We start from the raw sequence: 7,881 nt of genomic DNA on the forward strand, positions 1-7,881 counted from the left end.
TAGCTAGTTCCCCTCCGCATTCGCAGTCGTCATGGAGGATTTCGATTTGAAGCGTCGACAATTCCTTCTGTTCTCACAGACTCTGCCGAGCTCCTCATTGTGTTAGATTGTTTGTTGCTCTAGATTCCAGAGTTCTATGAAATCCCAGAGAATGCCGAACAAGACCGTGTTCCCCCTTTTAGGGTATCTGCAGACCATTTACCCTGTGCATCGGTGGTTCAGTGGTAGAATTCTCGCCTGCCACGCGGGAGGCCCGGGTTCGATTCCCGGCCGATGCAACGCTGCTTTTTTTCCCTCATTATTTCCTGTCGAGAATTCATGCGGATGTTTCATTCGTGAGAACAGTTTACTCTTCCCTAGAACTTTCTTATTGTTATTCCTCTGATCAAGGTACCAGCAAATAAACTCAGAGCCGCGCTAACCGGAGAGGAGAGTGAAAAATTAAAAACTCGCTGGTGACCTTCGCCTAGTTTACGAACAAATTCTTAGATGGTTGTTTAAATACAACTAGAAACCTCCAGTAAGTTACTTTGAATCAGCAGTTGAGTTAAATTAATTTCAGCTTTTATTTAAAGACGAAGTAAGTACTTGGGGATGTAGCTCAGTGGTAGAGCGCGCGCTTCGCATGTGTGAGGTCCCGGGTTCAATCCCCGGCATCTCCAGGACGTGTTTTTGCTTGCTTTATGTTTTGCGTGAAGTTGATCGGTGTTCTGCGTTGATATTCGTAGTTATTATGATATGATTTAAAAGTAATTTCAGAAGGGAAATCACATAATCTGAAGGAAGAACAAGCTATTGAAGACGGAAGAGCAAATATTTTCCAGAATTGACACCAAACTGGGGAACACAGGAGCCGTTTCCATCCATCCAAAATAAAGGACTAACTCCAGTACTTATTCTTCTATTTCAAGGAAAAAATATTACTAGATTCTCACAGACAATTCTCCTGTTATACAACATAAGAATATCAACCGCTGAGTTCTGTACTATTCATGTAAAGTCTGATGCATTTTATATTTCAATAAAAAAAGCCAGGACTGCAGGCATTGGAAAATGTATATGAATCTTACTTGAACCAGCATGGGGAATGCAGACAGAATTACAGAATTGTTGACTATGAAGTGACCTTAAGCAATTTACAATCAATGGGCATTGCGTGACCAAGCAAAAGTCCACTCTGCCTGTGCAGAGGATAGCATTGGATGTTCATTTCACTAATATACAAATCCAAGCAAAAATTACAGAGAAAACCTTTACTTCACTTCAAACCTGATTCTATAGATGTCAAATTGTGATCCAAGCTTACCTCTCACAAAGTGTCTATTCTAGGTCTTAATCAGGTATGTAACTAAATGTGTGTACAGGATGAAAAGATGGCTTGTGGCTAGGAGGCAGGTGCTGCTTGTGTTTGTGTGGTGAACTACAGATACCTGTCTGGACACGCCCCTACTGACTGCTCCTGTGGCCCCGCCTACAGACCCTGGTATAAAGGCGATTGAGGCCTGAGCCAGGCCCTCAGTCTCCAGGATGTAGTACGGTGGTCAACCACTGCTCGTTCCTTCTTCCAGTCAATAAAAGCCGATATCTCGCCTTTATGTCTCAGAGAGAGTTATTGATGGTGCATCAGTTTGCATCCATGATATCAAAGGAGAGTGAATGGAGGAAAGTAGAGGTAATGATTCTCATTTATGTTAATTATCTGTGTTCTACTTTACAGAGTGCCAGGGTGCTGTCCTGACTTGCCTTTACAGTGAGCTCTGCTCCTTATCCTGAATAATTCTGTCATCAAATTCCTGGAATATTTGCTCCCACACAGGCACTGAAAAGGAGGCTGAAGTACTACCATACCACACTTCTGTTCACTTAATATTTTTGATTTTCAAAGCAAGCTACATATTTCTACTTCCCTAAGATCCACAACACATTGGATTAAATGCCAGCTAGTTGAACACTCTGTCTTACTGAGTTTATTTTGATGAGCATCAGACTTGTCTGTCACTATTATTATCCAGAGAAATCACTTACCATATTAGATGACAAACATCAATTGAGTACAATAGTATTTGAGCAATTGCAAGGATTGCAAATAACACATATTTAGGAAATTATATGTTACAATTGATTTTCATGTTAGTTTTTTAAGTAGTTAAGGCCAACCTAATTGCACTGAACAAGCCTCTTTCCTTTTGTACCTTTTGGATTATTTTAATGAACAACTGAAGGGCTGAGGCAACAATATGGATTTCATCTCAATTGCAAAGATTTAAAAAAGCCAGTAGTCACGCTTTTATGTCATAGTTTATGCATTACCCATGATCAAAGTTTTATTACTTAAGTATGTATGCAATACCCAACTGTGACTCGTCTTCCCCACAGACAGCCATAAATCAAAGAAAACCATGGAACCTTTTCAAAGAACAAACAGCAACACAACCCTCCCCCCCCCCCACGCACAATGAAAAACAAGTCTCACAAACGGCAGCAAAAAAAATGTAAAATACAGAATATAAAACACAAAATTGAAAGAGTCCAGGCATATCCAGTTCAGCTCAGTGTTCATTTTCTGCAGGCCACCCCGATTCAAAACCACCCAAAATTGGCAATAAAAGCAGGAGGGACCAGAAACCAGAAGCACATCATAACACGACCTAAAGATACCAATCCACAAACCATGTCAATTACCTTGCCCAGTATATAGGAGTCTGGTACCATTCTCCAATGAATCGAGGGAAAGACAGACCATTCAAATGCAGGCATTTTCCTTTGGGAGGAGCAAGTGAGGGGGGGAGGAGAGGGAGAGGGAGGGAGGGAGGGAGGGGGAGAGAGAGAGAGAGAGAGAGAGAGAGAGAGAGAGAGAGAGACTGACTGTCATGTGCAGACACCTTCCTCCAGAGGCAGCAAACGAGAGGCTGGTCGAAGGTGCTGTATACCCTCTTGCCTTCATCACTCGCCTCAATGTTTTCAATCTTCCTGAGCAGTTTCATTGGTGAGAAATGGAGTTAATTATGGGCTTGTGCTCCATCTCCAGGCTTCTTGGCCTTGAGGCCACTTGCTTTGCTCGAGACACCCTTGGAGACAGCAAAGCGCTAGATCGCTCAATCGGACCGAAAAACACACCACTGAAATTTCGATCATGGGCTCCAACAGAGGCAGAACCACATTTGAATGGAAAAGAAGACATAAAGGAAGTGAAAGAAGTCGTTTCATGAACAGCCTGGAGCATGTTACCCTTGGTTGCATTGTTTGTACGAGCCATTTTCTTCTTGTAAAATTCAAGTGTAAGATTTCATCCTTAGCAGTTTCTTATAGTACAGTCTGCTCTAACTACTTAGATTGAATGTGATTTGCTTTCATTCTGGTTTTGTATGGTCTAAAATGGCTAATGAGGATATATGTACAACTTGGCTAGCAAGCTTGAGTTGGACTAAAGTTCCTGTTTCTGTGCTGCATCACTCTATAATATAGGAACTGCAGATGGGACAGGACCTCCAAGAGGACCACAACCTTATTGTGGTTTGGAGGTTTACATGCCTCGATGACCCCTAGAGCTATGTTGGCTGGAGCCTGGGCTTAAGCTTTTGCTCTTGGTAGGGTCCCCCATGCCAAACAGGACAAAAGGTGGTCCACTGGTTCTCCAGGTTCGGAGGTTCAGTTCAGGTCTAACAATCCTGACTGGTAAAACAAAGTAGTTATAGAAACAGCAATGAAGAATCCTTCTACATCTGAGTGCGATGGTATACCTGGGACTTGTAAGAACAACAGGAGTGAAAACTGAGAGGAAGCTACTGAAATGATGAAGGAAGCCCTGTACACCAGCAGATATGGAATATCTTCATTGCTGCCCCAAAATGTGGCGTAATGGCAGTAAGTAAGATAGGACAGGAGGTGGCAATCAGAGCAGGCAATAGGAAGCCTAGGAAGTACTTCACTCCTTCTGCCATTCCTGCAGGACTCCTGTCTATTCTCAGTGAATGAGATCACAATTATTTCTTCTGCACTTTAAATGGCTTTGAGCTAGAGGTTCCCAGAGCGTGTCACGTTTCTTCAAAGAAAGCTCTAAGCAAACCCATGAATCTTTTTCATTGTCTGCATGGCATTGCTGAGGGTAGAGGAATGAGGTTGGTGGTGAACTTTGGTTTTGCAGATATTGAGTGTAAGGTCTGTCTTTTCAGGTCCAATGGTGAACAAATAAGCATATCTTAGAGATTTTTTTGCACAACCCTCTAATCTTGTGCAAATGCAATTATTGAGTGGATACTCAATGTGACTATGAAGTCCTGATGACCTTGCTTATGAAGTGTAGTTACCACAGGTTAAACTGTTTTCCATTTGTTCTGAAGATTAACTCTACTTCAATGGCAGCTTGGCTGAGTCCCCTGATGCCATCAATATACCAACTGGGAGGTTGTCCCCTTGTAAGGCTTGCATATGCGCTGTCCTATTGACAAAGGAGATAAATAGCCCTGTGGAAGGCAAAGGATATGCAAAAGAAGTCCCTTCCTAATGATTGATTCTCTGCTGCTAATGCCATGTAATTAATGAACAACGAAATGGAAAGTCTATGCTCAAAGGGTTTACACCTGAGAATTTATGCTATTTTATTCTTTACAGATTTTGAAAACTATGCAGCTTCTCTCCTACATTTATTGCTTAAATACAGTATGAAATTATCAAGTCATATATCCTCGAGGAAACTGCATGATTACTGCTCATCTGATACACAGCAGATGCCAGAGACATTTGTAACTTAAAAATCTGTAGTTTTGTGAAATGCAGTTCATTATACAAATTGTTTTTATTTTACAAAGATAAAATATTTCACTGCAGATAATATTAATTGAAGTAATCTAACATTAACATATCAGTTACTTATTGAGACACAGTGCAGAATAGGCCCTTCCAGTCCTTTGAATCATGTGCCTAGCAATGCCCAACTTAACCCTAGCCTGATCACATGACCACTTACAATGACCATTTAACCTATCAGCTGCTACGTCTTTGGACTGCGGGAGGAAACCAGAGCACCCAGAGGAAATCCACATGCACATGGGGAGAATGTTCAAGCTCCTTATGGATGGCGGTGGGAATTGAACCCGGATTGCAGGCACTGTAGAGTGCTGTGACAACACTCCTACTGTGTTTCCCCATCTGTAATACATTGTAGTTTTTATTCTTATAAATTGTCCATTCAGTCATAACTCTTTACTGGACAACCAGGTATTCTTCTGAAATTAAAAAAAGTTGCAAAAAAAATAACACTTGTACAGGTGTGGATAAGCTTTTGACCATAAATCATGTTTGGAATTTAACCATATTTAACTAGGATGGAATTTGTTTCGCAGTTTGTAGGAAACGCTTTCTGACAGGTGTAGGCAGACATACGTAATGTACACATTTGCAAACAATTATTTTCAGTGAGATTTCTATAGCAACAGCAGCCAACTGGAGTGCAAATAATTCTTGTGCTGGTGACAGTGTTTTATGCCAATGAGAAGATAAGATGTGACACCTTGCTGCATGCATGATATAGTTCGGACCCTGGCACTGAGGTGTGCAGCTGCAAACAGAGTACACAAACATGTACTGCTTTCCCACTTGGTACGCCAAATTAACTATTGCAGTGCAAAATCTTGCTGGAATTCTTTGCTCTGACAACATTGGATAGAAATTACAGCTGCAATTATCCTTGCAGGTTATCATGACATTGGTTAAGGGTTCGTGCCATCAGATAGTGGGAAAGGGTGACCTCTCAACCAAAAAAGTTAAGGATATTTATGGAAAACAATTGTTTGTGCAGGTTAGGGAGAGTGTTTCCCTGAAAGAAGAAAGGTATGCCTTTGTGCTGAAGGGAGATTTCTTGTAAATGAGACTCTCCATGAAAGGTATAACAATGTCTCTGTTTCACAGTTTGGACTTTGTCTTTAAAAAAAAAACCTTTCTCAATGGTATGGAAGTGATATTAGTTTCCAATAGTAAACCTAATTGCTTATGAGTGAAGGCTGTCCCTCTATACTTGGGTTAGGATCGTCTGAAGTTCTCAAGGCAACACCTTCCACTACCATCTAGAAAGACAAGAACACCACCACTTGGGAATCCCCCTCCAAGTCACTCACCATCCGGACGTGGAAACTTCATTGTCACTGGGTCAAGATCATGGAATTCCCTCCCTAACAGCACTGTGGGTGTACCTACGACTCAGGAACTGCTGTGGTTCAAGAAGGCAGCTCATCACCACCTTCTCAAGGACAATAAATGCTGGCTTAGATGGTGATTCCCACATCCCATAAATGAATAAATAAAAAAATATAAATAGGATGTAGAGCTTAAGAACAAAATAATAACATTAATTCCGAAGACTCTTGTAAATTTCTCTAGGCGTACAATTCTGAGTGGTTGAATCACAGGCTGGTATGAATGCACAAGATCAAAAGAAGCTATAGAGGATTATAGACTCAGCCAGCACAACCCTTCCCACTAAGAGCATCAACAGGAGGCAGGGCCTCAAGGCGACACCCATCATTAAGGACCCTCGCCATTTGGTACATGTCCTCTTCTGGTTGCTACCATCAGGAAGGAGGTAAAGGAGGCTGAAGACCCACATGGAGTGATTCGAGAACAGCTTCTTCCCTTCAGTCATCAGAGTTCTGCACAGTTCAGGAACAAACACTTCATCATTGTTTCTTCCTTGAATTATTTACTTATTTTGTCATTTATATTAATTCTGAATCTTTGCACTGTACTCTTACTGCAAATCACCAAATTTCACATCAGATAACAAAACGTGATTTCGGTTCCCATTTGGTATTGTGGGGAAAATGAGTGAAGTTTTGGGTGCCCCATTGATTATGGCAGAAGTTTAATACAATTGATCTGATGAGGGATTTTGTTCAGGGAAATGGTTGAAGCAGTTCCATTGATTAGATTTCAAGGGAAAGTTCAGGTAAATGCAGAAGTAGCCATGCTAAGCTGCCTCTCCACTGTTAAGGTGTTCCTCTGTGGATCTGCCAACTGTGGTTGCAGAGATGGGTTCGATTCCACCAAGAGCCATTTTCCTATGTGTCATTCTAAATACACGATTGGATTGGATCGAGGTCACTAAAAAAGTGAAGTCCCCATGAAGGGTCACGGCCGGAAACGTTGACTGTTTTCTCCTTTCCATGGATGCCGCCTGGCCCTCTGAGCTCCTCCATCATTTTCTGTGTACTGCTCGAATTTCTGGCATCTGCAGATATTCTCTTGTTTGTCCTTAGGAGTATGCAAAACATCCTTTTGACTAATTATTGAAAACATTTTAAGTGTTGAAATCGAAGTAGTTGAAATCTAGTGTAGAAAGGCGAAAATGCTGCAGATCCGGCATTATCCGGGGATAATCGGTCCTGAAGGAGAGCTATTGCCTTAAACATCAAGTCTCTTTCCTCACGTTTGCCGCTGAGCCGAGAATACGCAACGATTTCTATTTATAGCGGAGATGTTGTAACTGTTGGGTTTTGCATAAATAGCTGAAACTGGATAAACAGGAACAGATTATAAAAGTTAACCGTAATATTTTAAACATGGGTTACTTTTTAAAAAATCCCAGCGATTCCTCCAATTATCTTACGAAAATTTGTCAGTGGGGTGATTGAACCTTTGAAAAAATGACCACAGTTACTTTTGGTGTGGATATTTCTTAGATTTGGGAGGAGAGCGAGATAAATGAAGCAGATTGCGTAAATAAGTTTCAATTACTGTCTAAGCCTCAAGGAAAAAAAATAAATGTATGACATGTAGTTCTCTTGTGGAACCGCAATGTTGATTACTTATATGACTTAAAAACAAAAAAAAATACTAGACACATCCACAAATTCTCAATGAAAAATAATTTCTTGAAAGGATTACCGA

General features: G+C 41.1%; 2 non-coding genes across 2 annotated transcripts; both read left to right on the forward strand.

Annotated features, from left to right (window-relative positions):
- Nucleotides 1–207: 207 nt before the first annotated feature.
- trnag-gcc (transfer RNA glycine (anticodon GCC)) lies at nt 208–278 on the forward strand. The gene has a single exon. It is a non-coding gene; the product is annotated as a tRNA-Gly (tRNA).
- Nucleotides 279–590: 312 nt separating this feature from the next.
- trnaa-cgc (transfer RNA alanine (anticodon CGC)) lies at nt 591–662 on the forward strand. The gene has a single exon. It is a non-coding gene; the product is annotated as a tRNA-Ala (tRNA).
- The last annotated feature ends 7,219 nt before the right edge of the window (nt 663–7,881 follow it).

This window comes from Hypanus sabinus, chromosome 4 (assembly GCF_030144855.1).
Source record: "Hypanus sabinus isolate sHypSab1 chromosome 4, sHypSab1.hap1, whole genome shotgun sequence".
Classification (NCBI taxonomy): domain Eukaryota; kingdom Metazoa; phylum Chordata; class Chondrichthyes; order Myliobatiformes; family Dasyatidae; genus Hypanus; species Hypanus sabinus.